The sequence below is a fragment of the Rhinoderma darwinii genome, chromosome 1 (genome assembly GCF_050947455.1).
Source record: "Rhinoderma darwinii isolate aRhiDar2 chromosome 1, aRhiDar2.hap1, whole genome shotgun sequence".
Taxonomy (NCBI): Eukaryota; Metazoa; Chordata; class Amphibia; order Anura; family Rhinodermatidae; genus Rhinoderma; species Rhinoderma darwinii.
The window spans coordinates 469,672,593-469,685,555 of NC_134687.1; the positions used below are offsets into that span (position 1 = coordinate 469,672,593).

The 12,963-nt window shown below is 39.3% G+C and overlaps 1 protein-coding gene across 1 annotated transcript in view; it reads right to left on the reverse strand.

The window, feature by feature from the left end:
- The window catches only part of TMEM132C (transmembrane protein 132C), a 613,640-nt gene that overhangs the window by 421,015 nt on the left and 179,662 nt on the right, over positions 1–12,963 (reverse strand). The gene's annotated exons all lie outside the window — the stretch shown is intronic.

The window sequence follows — 12,963 nt, forward strand, 5'->3', positions numbered from 1 at the left end:
ACCTCCCTCTTTTGAGCTAGAATGAGAGCCCTTACAAAGAATGGCTCCCGCTCTGGAAGACATGATCTTACCACGTTTTACATGGTCACCTATTCATGAATGAGTGACTGCATGGAACTTTATTGAGTTTCATTGTATTCATGGAGTTTTATTCCAGATGGCACAACCTTTTTAATAATAACAACAACAAACTATAGCTTTATGTACTTCAACCGTATGGCAAAAGGGCATTTGGTCCCTATGTGGACATTCGTTTTTATTTTTATGTTTTTACATTTTTAGCAGAATACATAATTCCCTTATTTCTTAAATGGAAAATTCCCATCATAGCCATTTATGGCATATCCAGGGGATATCCAAGGAGAGAGTGGATGGAGAGGTAATCGCCACGGCTCTCTCCAATCATTTATATGGGAGTCACGTAAGCCACCAAACAGGTATGCAATCGTGTTTGGCTGTTTCTGCAATTCCCATAGAAATGGCCACCTCTCCATTCATTCTCCGCACCTATCAGACATTTATGGCTTTGTTTAAATTTTATATCCTAAAATATTTTTGACATTACATAAGCACATTTTATCTAAGTCACTTCTCTAAGGTAGTCTAGTCTTCCATTTTGGTGTTTTTTTTTTTATCATTGCACACCCTTTTAATCAGTAACTTCCGTTTAGTTGAATTTTCTAATTGGAGTCTGAGGCTGGAATCCATTCCAATCTTATCAGAGGCTGAAGTTGCTGCTTTGTACTTCCCCATGCTTTAAATGGCAGCTTTTCTCATTCAAACTTGACCATACCAGCAAAGACAACATTTTTATAAATTATCGGCAACCAAACTCCAGTGAGAATTATTTTTTTTTTTAATAACTAGCACTCCTATGATGATGCAAAAAAATATATCAATAAGGTGACATCCTGAAAATCCATTTTAATTTGTACTTACTAGTGTACATATTGCCATTTGTTTCAAATTAAAAGAAGGGGAACACCAATTCTAGAAACAGTAACAAAACCCTTTATTAGATAAATGAGTGGAATGTGCCATGTGACCTGTTCAGAGCCACCTCTAAAAGGGTATCTCAGTTTTTGCTCCAGGTAAAAGCTATTATAGGAATAACCATATACAATTTCCTTCCCATAGCAGCGGTTTTATTCTATGACATTCCTTTGTATTTTGCTTGGGCATTATGCCTTGCAGAACCGTCTTGCACATTGTAGATAACGTCGCTCGTCCTCAGACAAGACGAGAGTGTTTTTGCTCTACCTTCAACTAACTTCAAGTGCAGAAACCCCATGACTCGTCATATATCCCTGTAGTTGATTTTTGCTTTTTGTCCTGAACAAGAATTCTAGATCCAGGTATTTAAATGAATGTAATCCTTTTCAAGGTACTGCTAAAGGTTAGTAGTATACAGGCATGAATGTGTCTGCCTATGCAATAGATAATGGTACAGTCATTGCTGCCTTTGATTTCCCAGGATAGCCACTTTTCTCCTCTTATCAGGCCTAATGCATATTGCCATATTAAAGGGGTTATCCGGGATTTTAAAATGTATTGCCTATCCTTAGAATAGGCTATCAATATTAGATTAGTTGCAGTCAGACTCTCGGCACCCGTGCTGATCATCGGTTTGAAGGGGCTGCAGCGCTCGTACATGGGTTTAATTTTTGTTCGTACTATCACCCACCCTTACATTAGTTGTGGCTGTGCAAGGAATTGCAGCAGTGCCGCAGCCCCTTTAAACAGCTGATCAGCAGAGGTGCCGATAGTCTGACCCCCACCGATCTAATATTGATGGCCTACCCTAAGAATCGGCCATCAATTTTAAAATCCCGAATAACACCTTTAAGGATCTGTTATACCGATCCGTACTACGGGGTTTATACCGGATCTGGCTCACACTGTAATTTCACCTTCCTCTGATTTTATATAGAGGAACAGAAAGGTTTTTATTGCAGATTCTTACGGAATTTGCAAGAAAAAAAAATTGTAGCATGCTTGAACACTTGTAGTATTACACGGGTATTCTCCTCTACAATGACCATACAGACCTATAGGGACTTTTTGTGTCGCAGTACAGGGTCTATGCAGGTGGCAATGCCATGTGCAATGATGTAGCATGCTGTAGCTACAGTACCAAAGTGTGTCTTCTTACTGATCAAACTATTTTACAGAATTATCAAGTGAAATGATGGAAAAATGTATAAATAAAAATGGCCTCAGAAGGGAATTTATTTATACAGAAGATCTCAATACATAGCAAAAGGGCAAGAAAATGTTAAGAAATAAATACAATTTATATAACATTTCCTTATGTCCAGGTATCATTATGTGACCCCTTCATGCTTATCTGTTTCCTATGCCTGTTATTCCAAACACATCAATACTTCAAAGAGGAAAAGACAAATTACCATGGTTCATTTACAATTAATATATTCACACGCACAAAGTGCTGCCCACCATAAAATATATATAGAATCCTGACACATATATTTCTCTGTGATATATTTTATAGACTCCACTACATGACGGCTTCCTTTTTAAAGCAAAGGTGTAAATGTCTCCTGGATTATAAATTTCTACCATCATATTTCATAACTTGCTCGGTGCTCGCAGGATTATTTATAGACATTGGTGGGATGATGTTCTGTTTGGCAGCGGCATTCATTAGCAATGTATCAGGCAGCATTTACTAGATCGGCCTCTTCTCCTCCCACTTGCTTTCTACTTTTCCATCTCTCTCTATTATCTCTGCTTTCGGTGATTCCCTCCAGAGTAATTAATTACTATCAACTACAGAGCACTTTCCTGGGAATGAATGGCGGCTGATCAGCCTGTCCCCCATGCTGTTCTGCTAAGCAGACAAGCTGCTCAGATTTTTCGGCACGCACAGAGGCCTAATTGATTTCTTGCGTCTAGTTGCCCATGCCCTAGAGACTATTTTAAATATATAACAAATAAATATCTCTTGACCTTGACAACATTGAAAATTAACACTATATATTCTATTAAAAGTGATATAAATGAGTGTATCTGGTTCTGAGTAAACTAATGGTGACAGAGGGATCAAACACATAAGCTGTTGTTAAGACTAATATCCTCCAATTAAATCAAGAAAGAGATCCTGGCAACTTCTCCTTAATCTCTTATCTCAAAAAAGCCTCTCATTCATTTCAAATAAAAGAAGGAACCGGGAGCGAGCTTCCTTGCTGTGAGGTTAGAGAGCAAGGTAAGCAATGTAAGTGAGAATGTAGTTGTAAATCAAAAGTTGACTACTTGTTGGACCACGAACATATTCTGTATTTTACTACATGTAAAATTATTCTCATTATACTCATTATTACGTAGTTCCAGAACTGTCTCATTTCCAACTTATGGTTTTTCTCTCAATCATTTGTTGACCTTAAAGATGTGTATAGCAGTTTCTCAGCTGGAAAGGTCTGTGAAGGTCACAGGAATCGTTCACCTTATCAATACTGACAGGGAGGTCATGTCTGATAGACTCAGCTTCACCAGACTGACATGTCAGTGCAGTGAAATGCATAACCAGCTACGATCTGGAATCAAATGTCTTTTTAGGATAACAACACAAGAGCATGCTGGATATTTATCTACTATGGCAATACTGATCAATCCCTGGAATAGAATCTATATTACAGAGAATAAACCATATTGTGATATTTGATAAGTAACTACCGGTTAGATACTGCCTTCCAACTATATCAAGAGCTTCTTTCAATCTGTAAACTCTCAGTGTATGGAAATATCAAGGAATACATTTCATACATCTGTAGACATGCACACCTGTCTCCATAGGATTTTAAACCATTGTAGGACAAACCATTAGGGTACAAGAGGAGCTACAGCATATGAGCCACTATGTATACAGATTTGCTAAACGCTAATTTTATAATACATTATACGCTCATTCATAGAGATGGTCAAAACAATTGAAAAATGAAAATCAGGTATAATCGAAACAATAACAATTTACCGGTGTGATCTTCAGCGATAATTAATCATTTTTATGGGTGCCACTTTTAGTATATATAAATTTACAATAAGCATTGCTTATTGCCGGCACTAAGCAACGATGCCACTTCCCACAGGACTAAGAGGAGTTTTCCACTGCTGGCTCCGAGGATCGTCCTGAACAAAATGACTACCAAATGTACAATCTTTTAAACCACCAATTATTTGTTGGAGGTTTGAAAAGTTATTTAGTTCAAAGTAGCATTTAGATTCAAATGGCTTCTTCTTTGCTTGGCATGTCAATTTCTTGGCATGCAGAGCATTGTGGTTTCTATAATAAAATTAGTAATAGGGCACTTATAGTGCATGAGGCCTTACTGTTCTTTCATATTTCACCAATTTCATTAGAGTTTTTTTCTGTTGGATTCAATACGAATTAGACATAAATTAAATCGTAGCATGCCCCAGCAGATGCCGTGTGTATAGAGACTGCTTCTAGGGCAGAATAGCTCCGTAAATTTAGATCCGGATGAGCATTGTATGGTGGCACACATAGTTCCTGTGGCTCCATAGAGCGCTCCTAAGTGAGACCAAACATTAGGATATGGGAGTTGTTTTTTGATATTTTCCCATTGTGGATATATTTTTGCACTTCTTGTCCATTTAAGACTGTAACACTAAGTAGCTCTCATAGGAGTTTCACCTCCTATATGCTCAATACACTCATGTCTGGAATGAGCAGGCAGAGAATCCTGGAAAGTGCTTCTAGTCAAGGAGTCTGCAGTGTCTTCTTGACATTGGCACTCTCTAGAGGTGAGAAGAACTCTGGAATTTCAATACAAGATCCTGTGAGAATTGCTCATAGTTGCCAAAAAGGCGGATTCTAGTGCCTCTATTGCCTCCTAAAATGTGGAGAACTCCAGCATGGATTCCATAGGACAGCAGTACTTGTGCTATTAAATAAAATATAATATCATAAAAAATGTAATGCACTTAGGAAGAAAAAGATCTACGGCACTCACTATTCAGTAAAAGGTCTTCTTTTATTAGCAGATTTGATAGCCATCATCCATTTCATGCTAAAGACGCCTTACCTTATGGACAATTTTTGAGGCAGAAGAATAAATAGCGATCACATTCTATTTGAGTTATAAGCAGAGGAGCTATATGAGGGATTGAATACTAGGGGCTAACTGGATGCTGTATTATATACTGCTTGGGAAAAAGTGAGGTGTCAAAATAGAGAAAAATTGTTAGGGAAAAATGGTAATAAAAATAAAAAGAAAGACTGATGATTTGTCTTCTGGTTTTGACATGGCCCAATAGGCAATGTGACACGTTCAGCAATTATAAAAAAAAACAAAACTTGTATTTGGTTGAGAATGAGCCATTGCTCTCTGAGGTTTCGGTTAAAAAAAAACTATTGTCTGATTTAGACGCTGTACCAACTTAAGGGACATACTTGTAAAGGGATGTTTTGTGCAAAAGGCCACTCAAAAGAATTGGTTAGGTGATTTCATTCCAAGAGGAAACTACCCGTGTGGACACTGTAGATTTTGTAGCCAATTAAAACGTTCAAGGAACCTCAAACCGGGGGGCTTGACAGTGGAGGTGGGTATTTTTATTACCTGAAGAACAAAGTTTGTTGTGTATGTCGTCATGTGTCCCTGTAATCTCTTTTACATCGGGTAGACAAACTTTGGGTACGACAACAACGCTCAGGCATGGGAGGAAGGGGCTGGGCCCTTCTTATAGTCAAGGGTACTCATGGGCTAATTATACATTAAAGTCCGGTGTGCACGATGCCCATTTAAGATCGGGCACGAGTGTGCGCGCGCACCCTATGGGACCCGGACGAGGTGAGCGGAAGTGAGCGCTGGTGTCTCCTGAGGATGAGACTGGGGCCGGCGCTCGCAGACCCATGGCTGCGGCTGTCAGGAGGTGAGTGAACCTGACGGCCCGTGCCCATGAACATGACAATGTGCAATCATTGACCACGGGAAAAGGCTCTCGACGCTTGATTGAGCATATGCTTACTTATTATGGTGGTAACCCCAGAGGCATGTGCTTTGCTGGTCTCTGATGTATTACACAACATGTTACAGAGGGTAACAAACATAATCTGCTGCTTCAAAAAGAAGCAGAATTTATTTTACTGGTCAAAAGCCCTAGGTTTATTAGGTCTAAATGACTGTAAAGACTTAAGTGCATTTCTAACTTAAAATGTAACCTTAACGTGTCGTATATAATTATAACTGTGTAGACCTTGTCTAGATATAACATGTTGTAGATGTATGTATTAACATTGTTATGTTTTGATTAAAATTGCCCTGTTTGTATATACAGTACTGTGCAAACATTTTAGGTAGTTGTGGAAAAATGCTGCAAAGTAAGAATGCTTTCAAAACCATAAGTGTAATAGTTTTTTTAAAATCAATTAACAAAATGCAAAGTGAATGAAGAGAAGAGAAATCTAGATAAAATCAATATTTGTTGAGTCCACCCTTTGCCTTCAAAACAGCATCAATTATTCTAGGTACACTTGCACACAGTTTTTGAAAGAACTCGGCAGGGAGGTTGTTCCAAACATCTTGGAGAACTAACATAGATCTTCTGCGGATGAAGGCTTCCTCAAATCATTCTGTGTCTTCATGTAATCCCAGACAGACTCGATGATGTTGAGATCAGTGCACTGTGGGGGCCATATCACCACTACCTGGGCTCCTTGTTCTTCTTTACACTGAAGATGTTTTTTTAATGACATTGGCTGTATGTTTGGGGCCGTTGTCCTGCTGCAGAATAAATTTTGAGCCAATCAAACACCTCCCTGTTGGTATTGCATGATGGATACGCAGGATGGATATGTTTCTGCCTGTATTTCTCAGCATTGAGTATACCATTAGTTCTGACCAAATCTCCAACTCAATTTGCTGAAATGCAGCTCCAAACTTGCAAGGAACATCCACCATTCTTCACTGTTGCCTGCAGACACACATTATTGTACCGCTCTACAGCCCTTCGGCGAAGAAATTGCCTTCTGTTACAGCCAAATATTTCACATTTTGACTCATCAGTCCAGAGCACCTGCTGCCATTTTCTGCACCCCGGTTCCTATGTTTTCGTGCATAGTTGAGCAACGTGACCTTGTTTCCACGTCAAAGGAATGGCTTTTGGGTGCATTTAGACCACTTCTGGCCAGACTTCTTCGAACAATAGATGGGTGTACCTGTGTTCCACTGGTTTCTGCCAGTTCTAAGCTGATGGCACTGCTGGTCATCTTCGGATTTCAAAGGGAAGTAAGCATGATTTGTCCATAATCTGCTGCACTAAGTTTCCTTGGCCGACCACTGTGTCTAAGGTCCACATCGTTGCCCGTTTCTTTGTACTTCTTCAAAGGAGAAATCTTTGAAATCTTTGCCTGGGAGAGACCTTGTTGATCCAGTAGAACTACCTTGCGTCTTGTTGCTGTGCTCAGTCTTGCCATGGTGGAACTGTGACATGACGTTCCACAACCTCACCTTTGTAGCAGAGTTTGGCTGTTCCTCACCCAGTTTTAAGCCTCCTATACAGCTGTTTTTGTTACAGTTAATGACTGTGTTTCAACCTACATATGAAAATGATGATTAGTCTGAACTGTTTGGTATAATCGGTTAATCATACACCTGACTATAATTCTACAACATCCATGACTTTGTGCAAGAATGCCTACAAAAAATTAAGCTGTTTTGAAGGAAAAGGGTGGCCACACCAAGTATTGATTTGATTTAGATTTCTCTTCTGTTCATTCACTTTGTATTTTGATAATTGATAAAAAAAACAAAAACTATTAACACTTCTATTTTTGAAAGCAGTCTTACTTTGCAGCATTTTTCCAGAACTGCCTAAAACTTTTGCATAGTACTGTAAGGGGACGGGGTCTGTTGTAACGCAGAGGTCTTGACAAAGCATGGGAAAACACGAAATAACCATAGGCTATTGCTTCCTAACCAATTACTGGCTTTTGCTAATAAAAGAAGAAATTTTACTGAATGGTGAGTGCTGTGGATCTTTTTCTTCCTATGTGCATTCCAAGATTCTACCTCTTTTTGCCACAGAGCACCATCTGTTGCTTACTGATACGACTGCGTCCTACTGAGGGATCGTGCACTGCCGGTTAGTTTTCTTCCTCTTCAATATAAAAAACTGAATCTACATTGAATAAAAAATATCTTTAAAATAATTATCTATATATAGTCATGAATGGTGTATTGTACATTAACCTAATATATACATGTAAAATGTAATCTATCTATCTATCTATCTATCTATCTATCTATCTATCTATCTATCTATCTATCTATCTATCTATCTTATGATCGGCAATATTGTATTTCGTTCTGATGTGCTTAGCATGGCACTATAATTTTGAAACCCTAATGGCATGATTATTTGAAGTCTGTATAATAAATATTATTTGCATATTTTATGACACTACTGAGATTACTCTATCCTGAGAAGCAGTGGTAGCATGCCCCTAACAAGTGCCCCCTCCCTGCTGAACTTCATTTCAACCTGTCATAGAGCCCTTATAGACAGTACTATTTAAAACAGGAAAGTGCTTGACTTAATAAAAATAGTTTAAGGAAAGCCATTATAATTTATTATTTATTTTATATATATTTTTCATGTATATAAGAACCCAAGTACAAATTCAGTGTTTTAAATTATGTGAACATCATTTGGACCTTTTGTGAGATTTAAGGCATTTTAGACAGCAAAAGAGGTGTTTTACCTTGAACTAAGCTACGTAATTTTGTAAGAAACAAGGAACAATTGTTTTCTATACATTTTAGCCCTGTGTTTTAATAGGAATATTTAGCTTCTTTCTTTGTTCAGTGTGGTGTAAAATTGGCGATGTTTCTTTGATGTCCACAAATGACCATTTTAAATTGACACACAAATGGTGCATGATCCATACATAATATAGGATTTGTTTCCACAGCTCTACTACAAGTTACTATGTTTGAGCATTCATATAACAAAGGACTTAAAGTTAACTTTCACGTTCAGAGACAATTTAAGTGGTCACTAACTTTCAACAATCTTTGCATAACCAATAGAGAAATATTAGGCTCCTACTCCCTTTCTAACTGATCACTCACTCTAAATTTACTGCTAAATCCATCTCCTCAAGATGAGACGGACTATCAGCTCACTGAAGGATCAATAAATAGTTGCCCACAGAAGTCTATGGAGAGTGGAGGAGGGAACAGGAGCAGAGTGAGAGAGAGGCAGCTTCTGGTAAGTGTTTTATCTCACCCCAGTGCTGGACTCACAGCTACACTGCTTATAATCTCCTCCATATTGCTGCTGTTTCTGAGGGTGTGCTACAAAGTAATAGGGGAGCAGGATCTTTTTTCTCTATGTGTGCAATGTGTAGTAGACATGGGAGCAGTTACACTCCACCAACTAGCTCAGAGAAAACTGAGGATTAGAGATAAAGCCTGCAGATTGAGAAACTGCTAAAAAAATGCAGGTTACAGACATATAATGGCCAGAAATAGTGCTATTATTCATGTACACACATATGATAGCTTATTCAGATGTCACCTGAAAGGTCAGATTTAAAGGCTATGTACACCTATGCAGGTTGTTTTTTTCTTTTTCTTTTTTAATCTATGCTTTAGGTGATTAGAAACGTTTTTTCAATTGACTTTTATTCAAACTTTTCTTTATTCTTTCTGATACAGCTTCTATGTTTCCTCTATACATAGAAGTTGCATCGTTCACTATGAGTCAGTGAAGTGAAATGATGACTCGGTTGAAAGCTGGTCTTGTGTGTCTCTAGCACACAGAATCACAATAAAAAGGATTATATCTAAGTTGATCACAGGACCAGTTCACTTAAGTGATGAATTTGACTTAAAGCGAAAGATGCAGCTTCTATGTATAGAGGATACGTTGAAGCTGTGGCGTGGATGCAAACACTTGTGATCTCTAAGCTCAAATCGGCTCAGTGCTGGTAAGAATGACAGGGCCTGTAGTGTCCATGGCCGTGGGCCGTCGGGTCTACTCACCTCCTGACGCCCGCAGCCATGGATCTGTGAGCGCTGGTCCACATCTCCTTCCCAGGAGACGCCAGCACTCACTTCCGGTCCGGTCCACTGTGTGCCGTAGGATGAAGAAAATCATCATCATCAACACATATGATTTCCTGGACTATAGGAAGGCCCCAGCCCTTCTGATCCTTGCCTGAGTGTTGTTAGCATATCCCAAGTCTGTCTTGCAAATGGTCCCTTAGTGTTTCCCGTTCCAGTTGTTACCCGTGCCCAGTTAACTGTTCCTGTATCCTGTGCTGTGTTCTAGTTCCTGTGCCTACTAGTTGAAGTTGTGTCTACTGCACCTGCTGTTGTCTGCCACGTCCTGTGTCATCTGCCACGTCCAGAGGGATTCGCTATGTCTGGCGCAACCTGCGGCACCTGCTGTTATCCGCCATATCTGGCGTTACCTGCTGCACCCATCTCCATCCGTGCCAGAGCTGCGGCCACTGTCTGGACTATCCAGGTACCCTTGTGCGGGACTTTTTATTACTGGGGTGCTCTGTTGTATAGCCAGCTGCCTCCCTGCTACGGCGGTGTGGCCTAGTGGGTCCACATACCCACAAACTGTGACAGGGCCTATTCATTCTAGCAGTCTCTGGGAGCACAGCTTATGAATTCCCAGTGATATAAACTTTGGACACGCCTTTATTAAATGTCAGAAATTTTACAAAACTGGAAATACACATTAACCCTTATCTACTGTACCCACTAACTTCATACTCTTTGACCTAGAAATAAAACCGCTTCACGTTTTTGTTTTTTATAACTGTATGTAGGACTGGAATAGGTTACAATTGAAGCAAAGTACATTAAAAAGTATAACAAAGATTACCTGCTTATTTGGCAGAGCTGATTTTAGGCTTCTTTAGTCCACGTTCAGACGTGGCGGAATTTCTGTTGAATTCCGCTGCGGACAGTCCGCAGTGGAATTCTGCAGCAGCCATTTTTTACATTTGTTTCTATACATTTTTAGGAAACTTAGTTCAGATGTTGTGGAAAATAACTGTGCGGAATTTAGGCTGCGGTGCAGAATTTTTCCTCCTCAGCATGCTCATTACATTATGGAGAAGCAGCGGAATTTCACTGCGGATTTCAGCCTTTGCAATGCAAAAACTGAAATCTGTGGCAAGTCCACTGTGATATCTGCAACGTCTGAATTACCTGTCAAATATGCAAATTTTGGTGCAGATTCGTTACGTAATTGCCCCAAATCTGCACTAAACATTTGCAGCGGAAAAATTCTGCCACGTCTTAATGTGGCCTTATTATTTTGTAGTGTAAGAAATTTCCCTTCCACTGAAGAGTTTAAAGGAACCATATATGTTTAATCCCATTACAAGGGATTTACTAAAGAAGGAAACGTTGTAAGAATGTTATTTAATGGTGTCCTTCGGCAGCACACACGTATGAGATTAATTCAGGCTCCTGGATTGGACTTCCATAAGGTAGAATAGACTTGAGAAAATACTAACTACATTATTGTTTCTATTTTACTGTATAACATAACATTAATTCATTAACGAATCAAACATCAACGGTTACGGTTACATCGGAAACAAATATATCCCTAATGGGTAAAAGACTCATTGAGAAATAAACTATATGTTCTAGGGAAAATTAACAGGAAATTAATATTACTAACAGGGACAAAATAACATAACATTGGGCCAAATTTACCGCAATGTGCATGATCAGTTATATGGGAGGTCCGAGAAATCATGAAATGACACAGAATTATGGAATGTCTTGTCCACTCCACACCAAGCATCTTCGAATAAACACATTGAACTCACCATTCCCTGCATTTGATGTAAAGCTTTCTGCCAGCTGGAAAACACTGCTATAGAGGGTAATTCCTATTACCCAAAATAAATATTTGTTAATTTTTTTTTAAATCCCAAAATAATTACATTTGATGGCAATAATTAAGACTTACAATGAAGGGTTAGGAGTATGTGGCTGCAGTGACATTTTCCACTTTGTTAAGGAGAATGCTCGATGTACATTTTGAACAGAAGTGATATACATATTCCTTTTCCTTGTAGCACCTGTCATGTATTGTGTATGTATTTATTAATTAAAAAAAAATGGTAACCACTTCTGAGTTTCTGTTAATTTGAAATGACCAGACTGTATAGCTATTGAGCAGAAATAACGGGAAAATTACATATTCTGGATTAATTTGCTATAATGAATTCTGCCGCATGTAATTTATGTTTTTTATGCAGATGCAATTATACTTCTACAGTTAATGTTTGCAATGCAGCTTGCATATTATTTTCATTCATTCTGACACTTATAAAATGCCCTGTTCTCTAATATAAAGGTTAGTGGAAGATACATTAGCCGAAAATCTGCATACATTTGCAGATTCTCATGAAAATGAATTTAGATTTGTTTTATTGAAACGCTGAGGCCATAGCACAGGCTTGTCTTCTTAGAGTCCAGTGATATTGACAGATTCATTTATTAGACTACAGAAAATAAGGGCGTGGCCTAGCAGCGCATGTGAGAAGAAGCAGGATCCGGAGCTCCCGCTGCCATTATCCTTAAACTATATCCTGCAGTTGTTAATTTGCACGGTGAACCACTTAACACGAGAGGAGAAGTGGTGGAGAACCCGGGGACAATATTTCGGAACAAAACCGGCATTCATAATGACCCGATCTCGGAAGTCAAAGGCGGCAGAGGACGAGGAGCTGAAGAAGCAAGATGGCGCCGACGCGGGCTCCTTCACGGAGCGCAGAGATGTGAAAGGGGCGGCAGCAGCGAGGTTAGAGCGCTTTGCCCGGCACACACCTACGAAGCCTGCTGTAATCAGAGGGCAGATGAGCAGTAGGGAGAGGATGGCGGAGGGTTCAGGCTCTGGGTCCCGGTTTGAGCCACTGAGGACGCAGATGGAGTCGGATGAGGA